Raw genomic sequence first — 8,714 nt, 5'->3', positions numbered from 1 at the left:
CCTAGTGGCGGTTCCCACTTTTGCGTCGGCGTCGCCAACCCCGCCCCGGCATACGCGGTTTGCCGTACTCGTGCGGCGGTGGCCGGCGGGCACGTCGAAAGACACCGATATCGTGCGCGAGTCGATGCTTCTTGGTCTCGCAGGAGGGCCGCCACTCACTCCTGCAAAAACGGCGAAGATCCGAGCGGCGCTTCCCACTTTTTCGTCGGCATCGCAAACCTCGCCCCGGCAGACGCGCTTTGCCGTACTCGTGCGACGGTCGCCGGCGAGCACGTCGAAATACGCCGATATCGTGCCCGAATCGGCCCCGTTTCGCTTCGCCGGAGTGCCAGCACTCACTCGGCCAAAAACGGCGAACATCCGAGCAGCGGTACCCACTTAGCCGTCGGCATCCCGAACTCCGCGCCGGCTGACGCGGTTGCCGAGCTCGTGCGAACCGCGAACGCGTCTCGCGACGCCGCTTTCGTGCGCGGCTCCCATTGCGACCTGGGTTACCCGAGCTCGACCAGCAAAAAAGAAGGTCGAAAAAAAATTTTTTTTTTTCTGCGTCTGCCGGGGTGCCCCTATAATAGCAGCGATAAGCACCCAGACCGCCGTGGGTCGCTCGCCCCGGCTGACGTGGTTTTTCGTACTCCTGCAGCGGTCGCCGTCAAGCACGTCCAAATACGCCACTTTTCGTGGGCGCTTTCGCGCTCTTTCGCGTCGCCGGTGTGCCAGCACTCACTCTGCCAAAAACGGCGAACATCCTAGTGGCGGTTCCCACTTTTGCGTCGGCGTCGCCAACCCCGCCCCGGCATACGCGGTTTGCCGTACTCGTGCGGCGGTGGCCGGCGGGCACGTCGAAAGACACCGATATCGTGCGCGAGTCGATGCTTCTTGGTCCTCGCAGGAGGGCCGCCACTCACTCCTGCAAAAACGGCGAAGATCCGAGCGGCGCTTCCCACTTTTTCGTCGGCATCGCAAACCTCGCCCCGGCAGACGCGCTTTGCCGTACTCGTGCGACGGTCGCCGGCGAGCACGTCGAAATACGCCGATATCGTGCCCGAATCGGCCCCGTTTCGCTTCGCCGGAGTGCCAGCACTCACTCGGCCAAAAACGGCGAACATCCGAGCAGCGGTACCCACTTAGCCGTCGGCATCCCGAACTCCGCGCCGGCTGACGCGGTTGCCGAGCTCGTGCGACTAGCGACCGCGAACGCGTCCTCGCGACGCCGCTTTCGTGCGCGGCTCCCATTGCGACCTGGGTTACCCGAGCTCGACCAGCAAAAAAAGAAGGTCGAAAAAAAATTTTTTTTTTTCTGCGTCTGCCGGGGTGCCCCTATAATAGCAGCGATAAGCACCCAGACCGCCGTGGGTCGCTCGCCCCGGCTGACGTGGTTTTTCGTACTCCTGCAGCGGTCGCCGTCAAGCACGTCCAAATACGCCACTTTCGTGGGCGCTTTCGCGCTCTTTCGCGTCGCCGGTGTGCCAGCACTCACTCTGCCAAAAACGGCCAACATCCGAGCGGCGGTTCCCACTTTTGCGTCGGCGTCGTAAACCCCGCCCCGGCAGACGCGGTTTGCCCTACTCGTTCGACGGTCGCCGGCGAGCGCGTCGAAAGACGCCGATATCGTGCGCTAATTGGCGCTCCTTGGCTTCTCCGGAGTGCCGCCACTCACTCCTCCAAAAACGGCGAAGATCCGAGCGGCGTTCTCCACTTTCGCATCGGCGTCCCGAACTCCGCCCGGGCTGACGCGGTTTACCGTACTCGTGCGACGGTCGCCGCCGGGCACGTCGAAAGACGCCGATATCGTGCCGTAATCGGCCCCGTTTGGCTTCGCCCGAGTGCCAGCACTCACTCGGCCAAAAACGGCGAACATCCGAGCAGCGTTTCCCACTTTCGCATCGGCGTCCCGAAGCCCGCCCCGGCAGACGCGGTTTGCCCTACTCGAGCGACGGTCGCCGGCGATCACGTCGAAAGGCGCCGAATTCGTGCACGAATCGATGCTTCTTGGTCTCGCAGGAGGGCCGCCACTCACTCCTGCAAAAACGGCGAAGATCCGAGTTGCGCTTCCCACTTTTTCGTCGGCGTCCCGAACTACGCCCCGGCTGACGCGGTTTACCGTACTCGTGCGACGGTCGCCGGCGGGCACTTCAAAATACGCCGATTTCGTGGGCGCATTCACGCTGTTTCGCTTCCCCGGAGTGCCAACACTCACTCTGCCGAAAGCGGCGATCATCCGAGCGGCGGTTCCCACTTTTGCGTCGGCTTCGCAAACGGCGCCCCGGCAGACGCGCTCGTGCGACGTACTCGTGCGACGGTCGCCGGCGAGCACGTCGAAAGACGCCGATATCGTGCTCGAATCGACCCCGTTTCGCTTCGCCGGAGTGCTGCCAGTCACGGCGCAGAGAACGGCGAACAAGTGTTTTTTTTTTTTTCCTAGAATTTGTGTTATAGAAGGCACATTTGATATCGGACGATAATTTTCAACTTTATCACGCGCACCGATTTTCGTGTAGAGGTTTGCAAGTTTATGGGAATTTCTCCACTTGGAATAATGCGATTTAGTAGTACTACGAGAACTTCATGGATGTACTCAAGGGTACGGGGCAAGTCAGTTACGTCAACACCTGCAGATTTTTTACACTTCAAACTGAAAATTGTTGGTTGTGAGTCCTCGTGTGATATTAAAGGCCGATTCGCTAACACATAGAACAAAGAAAGAAAGGAAGAAAAAACGCCCGCGCTCGCTCAAGAAACCTGGGTTCGCAACAAGTGGCAACAACAAGCAACCGAGCGAGTGCGCCAAAACCCGTGGCGGCCGAACAAACGCGAAGTCCCAACCGCGTCAGCCGGGGCGGCACGGGACAGGAAAAATCACTTCAGCCGGGGCGGCGGGGCACCGAATAAACCTCGTCACCTCGTCGCAGGATAAAAGAGGAAACAAAAAGTCTAAACAGCGTCTGCTGGAGCGAATGCGTAATAAAACAACAACAACAACAAAAAAAAAACACCCGCGCTCAAGAAGTCTGCAATCCTCACAAAAGGCGACTGTGACCGAGCAGCGTCAGCCGGGGCCGTGCGGAAACGGAAAAACCGCGACTACCGGGGCGTCGAGGCACCGAAAAATCCACTTCAGCCGCGGCGAAAAAAAAAACAAAAAGAAAGACGGAGGGGGGGGGGGGAACCACGTCTGCCGGGGCGAAGGAAAAAAAAAAACGCGTCTGCCGGGGCGAGCCCGGGTGCGGCACCACCGGGAAAACTGTGGCAAACAGACATGGCGATCGAGTGAGTGGGCCGCCAGCCAGGCTCAGCCAAAAAGTGCAAAGTCCGAACTGCGTCAGCCGGGGCGGCAAAAACCGCGTCAGCCGGGGCGGCGCAAAAAACCGCGTCTGCCGGGGCGGCACGAAACCGCGTCAGCCGGGGCGGGGCGAAAACTGCGTCAGCCGGGGCGAAAAGAAAAAAAAAAAACGCGTCTGCCGGGGCAAGCCCGGGTGCGGCACCACCGGGAAAACTGTGGCAAACAGACATGGCGATCGAGTGAGTGGGCCGCCAGCCAGGCACAGCCGAAAAGTGCAAAGTCCGAACCGTGTCAGCCGGGGCGACGCAAAAACCGCGTCAGCCGGGGCGGCGCGAAAACCGCGTCAGCCGGGGCGGCACGAAACCGCGTCAGCCGGGGCGGCGCGAAAACTGCGTCAGCCGGGGCGGCGCGAAAACCTCGTCAGCCGGGGCGAGCGAAAAGGGGGGGGGGAACCACGTCTGCCGGGGCGAAAGAAAAAAAAACGCGTCTGCCGGGGCGAGCCCGGGTGCGGCACCACCGGGAAGACTGTGGCAAACAGACATGGCGATCGAGTGAGTGGGCCGCCAGCCAGGCTCAGCCCAAAAAGTGCCAAGTCCGAACTGCGTCAGCCGGGGCGGCAAAAACCGCGTCAGCCGGGGCGGCGCGAAAACCGCGTCTGCCGGGGCGGCGCGAAAACTGCGTCTGCCGGGGCGAGCCCGGGTGCGGCACCACCGGGAAAACTGTGGCAAACAGACATGGCGATCGAGTGAGTGGGCCGCCAGCCAGGCACAGCCGAAAAGTGCTAAGTCCGAACTGCGTCTGCCGGGGCGGCACGAAACCGCGTCAGCCGGGGCGGCGCGAAAACCGCGTCTGCCGGGGCGGCACGAAACCGCGTCAGCCGGGGCGGCGCGAAAACTGCGTCAGCCGGGGCGAGCCCGGGTGCGGCACCACCGGGAAAACTGTGGCAAACAGACATGGCGATCGAGTGAGTGGGCCGCCAGCCAGGCACAGCCGAAAAGTGCTAAGTCCGAACTGCGTCTGCCGGGGCGGCACGAAACCGCGTCAGCCGGGGCGGCGCGAAAACCGCGTCTGCCGGGGCGGCACGAAACCGCGTCAGCCGGGGCGGCGCGAAAACTGCGTCAGCCGGGGCGAGCCCGGGTGCGGCACCACCGGGAAAACTGTGGCAAACAGACATGGCGATCGAGTGAGTGGGCCGCCAGCCAGGCACAGCCGAAAAGTGCTAAGTCCGAACTGCGTCAGCCGGGGCGGCAAAAACCGCGTCAGCCGGGGCGGCGCAAAAAACCGCGTCTGCCGGGGCGGCACGAAACCGCGTCAGCCGGGGCGGCGCGAAAACTGCGTCAGCCGGGGCGAAAGAAAAAAAAAAAAACGCGTCTGCCGGGGCGAGCCCGGGTGCGGCACCACCGGGAAAACTGTGGCAAACAGACATGGCGATCGAGTGAGTGGGCCGCCAGCCAGGCACAGCCGAAAAGTGCTAAGTCCGAACTGCGTCTGCCGGGGCGGCACGAAACCGCGTCAGCCGGGGCGGCGCGAAAACCGCGTCTGCCGGGGCGGCACGAAACCGCGTCAGCCGGGGCGGCGCGAAAACTGCGTCAGCCGGGGCGAGCCCGGGTGCGGCACCACCGGGAAAACTGTGGCAAACAGACATGGCGATCGAGTGAGTGGGCCGCCAGCCAGGCACAGCCGAAAAGTGCTAAGTCCGAACTGCGTCTGCCGGGGCGGCACGAAACCGCGTCAGCCGGGGCGGCGCGAAAACCGCGTCTGCCGGGGCGGCACGAAACCGCGTCAGCCGGGGCGGCGCGAAAACTGCGTCAGCCGGGGCGAGCCCGGGTGCGGCACCACCGGGAAAACTGTGGCAAACAGACATGGCGATCGAGTGAGTGGGCCGCCAGCCAGGCACAGCCGAAAAGTGCAAAGTCCGAACCGTGTCAGCCGGGGCGACGCAAAAACCGCGTCAGCCGGGGCGGCGCGAAAACCGCGTCAGCCGGGGCGGCACGAAACCGCGTCAGCCGGGGCGGCGCGAAAACTGCGTCAGCCGGGGCGGCGCGAAAACCTCGTCAGCCGGGGCGAGCGAAAAGGGGGGGGGGGGGAACCACGTCTGCCGGGGCGAAAGAAAAAAAAAACGCGTCTGCCGGGGCGAGCCCGGGTGCGGCACCACCGGGAAGACTGTGGCAAACAGACATGGCGATCGAGTGAGTGGGCCGCCAGCCAGGCTCAGCCCAAAAAGTGCCAAGTCCGAACTGCGTCAGCCGGGGCGGCAAAAACCGCGTCAGCCGGGGCGGCGCGAAAACCGCGTCTGCCGGGGCGGCGCGAAAACTGCGTCAGCCGGGGCGAGCCCGGGTGCGGCACCACCGGGAAAACTGTGGCTAACAGACATGGCGATCGAGTGAGTGGGCCACCAGCCAGGCTCAGCCAAAAAGTGCCAAGTCCGAACTGCGTCAGCCGGGGCGGCAAAAACCGCGTCAGCCGGGGCGGTGCAAAAAAACCGCGTCTGCCGGGGCGGCACGAAACCGCGTCAGCCGGGGCGGCGCGAAAACTGCGTCAGCCGGGGCGAAAGAAAAAAAAAACGCGTCTGCCGGGGCGAGCCCGGGTGCGGCACCACCGGGAAAACTGTGGCAAACAGACATGGCGATCGAGTGAGTGGGCCGCCAGCCAGGCACAGCCGAAAAGTGCTAAGTCCGAACTGCGTCTGCCGGGGCGGCACGAAACCGCGTCAGCCGGGGCGGCGCGAAAACCGCGTCTGCCGGGGCGGCACGAAACCGCGTCAGCCGGGGCGGCGCGAAAACTGCGTCAGCCGGGGCGAGCCCGGGTGCGGCACCACCGGGAAAACTGTGGCAAACAGACATGGCGATCGAGTGAGTGGGCCGCCAGCCAGGCACAGCCGAAAAGTGCTAAGTCCGAACTGCGTCTGCCGGGGCGGCACGAAACCGCGTCAGCCGGGGCGGCGCGAAAACCGCGTCTGCCGGGGCGGCACGAAACCGCGTCAGCCGGGGCGGCGCGAAAACTGCGTCAGCCGGGGCGAGCCCGGGTGCGGCACCACCGGGAAAACTGTGGCAAACAGACATGGCGATCGAGTGAGTGGGCCGCCAGCCAGGCACAGCCGAAAAGTGCTAAGTCCGAACTGCGTCAGCCGGGGCGGCAAAAACCGCGTCAGCCGGGGCGGCGCAAAAAACCGCGTCTGCCGGGGCGGCACGAAACCGCGTCAGCCGGGGCGGCGCGAAAACTGCGTCAGCCGGGGCGAAAGAAAAAAAAAAACGCGTCTGCCGGGGCGAGCCCGGGTGCGGCACCACCGGGAAAACTGTGGCAAACAGACATGGCGATCGAGTGAGTGGGCCGCCAGCCAGGCACAGCCGAAAAGTGCTAAGTCCGAACTGCGTCTGCCGGGGCGGCACGAAACCGCGTCAGCCGGGGCGGCGCGAAAACCGCGTCTGCCGGGGCGGCACGAAACCGCGTCAGCCGGGGCGGCGCGAAAACTGCGTCAGCCGGGGCGAGCCCGGGTGCGGCACCACCGGGAAAACTGTGGCAAACAGACATGGCGATTGAGTGAGTGGGCCGCCAGCCAGGCACAGCCGAAAAGTGCTAAGTCCGAACTGCGTCTGCCGGGGCGGCACGAAACCGCGTCAGCCGGGGCGGCGCGAAAACCGCGTCTGCCGGGGCGGCACGAAACCGCGTCAGCCGGGGCGGCGCGAAAACTGCGTCAGCCGGGGCGAGCCCGGGTGCGGCACCACCGGGAAAACTGTGGCAAACAGACATGGCGATCGAGTGAGTGGGCCGCCAGCCAGGCACAGCCGAAAAGTGCTAAGTCCGAACTGCGTCTGCCGGGGCGGCACGAAACCGCGTCAGCCGGGGCGGCGCGAAAACCGCGTCTGCCGGGGCGGCACGAAACCGCGTCAGCCGGGGCGGCGCGAAAACTGCGTCAGCCGGGGCGAGCCCGGGTGCGGCACCACCGGGAAAACTGTGGCAAACAGACATGGCGATCGAGTGAGTGGGCCGCCAGCCAGGCACAGCCGAAAAGTGCAAAGTCCGAACCGTGTCAGCCGGGGCGACGCAAAAACCGCGTCAGCCGGGGCGGCGCGAAAACCGCGTCTGCCGGGGCGGCACGAAACCGCGTCAGCCGGGGCGGCGCGAAAACTGCGTCAGCCGGGGCGAGCCCGGGTGCGGCACCACCGGGAAAACTGTGGCAAACAGACATGGCGATCGAGTGAGTGGGCCGCCAGCCAGGCACAGCCGAAAAGTGCTAAGTCCGAACTGCGTCTGCCGGGGCGGCACGAAACCGCGTCAGCCGGGGCGGCGCGAAAACCGCGTCTGCCGGGGCGGCACGAAACCGCGTCAGCCGGGGCGGCGCGAAAACTGCGTCAGCCGGGGCGAGCCCGGGTGCGGCACCACCGGGAAAACTGTGGCAAACAGACATGGCGATCGAGTGAGTGGGCCGCCAGCCAGGCACAGCCGAAAAGTGCAAAGTCCGAACCGTGTCAGCCGGGGCGACGCAAAAACCGCGTCAGCCGGGGCGGCGCGAAAACCGCGTCTGCCGGGGCGGCACGAAACCGCGTCAGCCGGGGCGGCGCGAAAACTGCGTCAGCCGGGGCGAGCCCGGGTGCGGCACCACCGGGAAAACTGTGGCAAACAGACATGGCGATCGAGTGAGTGGGCCGCCAGCCAGGCACAGCCGAAAAGTGCTAAGTCCGAACTGCGTCAGCCGGGGCGGCAAAAACCGCGTCAGCCGGGGCGGCGCAAAAACCGCGTCTGCCGGGGCGAAATAAAAAAAAAAAACAAAGAAAAAAGCCCGCGCTTAATCAAAAGAAAACAAAGAAAAAAGCTTGCGCTTAATCAAAAGAAAACAAACAAAAAAAGTTCGCGCTTAAGCCTGGCGGTGGAACCACCGGGGCAAACAGACCTGGCGATCGAGTGAGTGGGCCGCCAGCCAGGCACAGCCAAAAAGTGCAAAGTCCGAACCGCGTCAGCCGGGGCGGCGCGAAAACCGCGTCAGCCGGGGCGGCGCGAAAACCGCGTCAGCCGGGGCGGCGCAAAAACCGCGTCAGCCGGGGCGGCGCAAAAACTGCGTCAGCCGGGGCGGCACGGAAAAACGAAAACCGCGTCAGCCGGGGCGACATCAAAATGAGGAAAAAAAAAAAAAAAAACTGCCTTAGGACACCTGCGTACACTTTCATGCGTTTGGGCATATCTCTCTGTAACACGCGCGCCCCTCGTTACGCGCGGCACTCTGTTTTCTCCGACACCCATATTTCGGCGGCATGTGGCACGCGCGCCCGTCCCTACGCACGGCACACCGCAGTGCTTTCTCGATATTTTTCTTTTCCTCCAACACCGTCATCTATAGGCTTTTAGTGACCTGTTGCTCGTGGCACAAGTTCGCTTGCTCTGACACCTCTTGCATGCGCACCGTTTTTGCGCACGGTGCTATGCCGCAAAGCACGGC

Source organism: Rhipicephalus microplus, unplaced genomic scaffold (assembly GCF_043290135.1).
Source record: "Rhipicephalus microplus isolate Deutch F79 unplaced genomic scaffold, USDA_Rmic scaffold_587, whole genome shotgun sequence".
NCBI lineage: Eukaryota > Metazoa > Arthropoda > Arachnida > Ixodida > Ixodidae > Rhipicephalus > Rhipicephalus microplus.
This window is presented reverse-complemented; position numbering follows the sequence as displayed.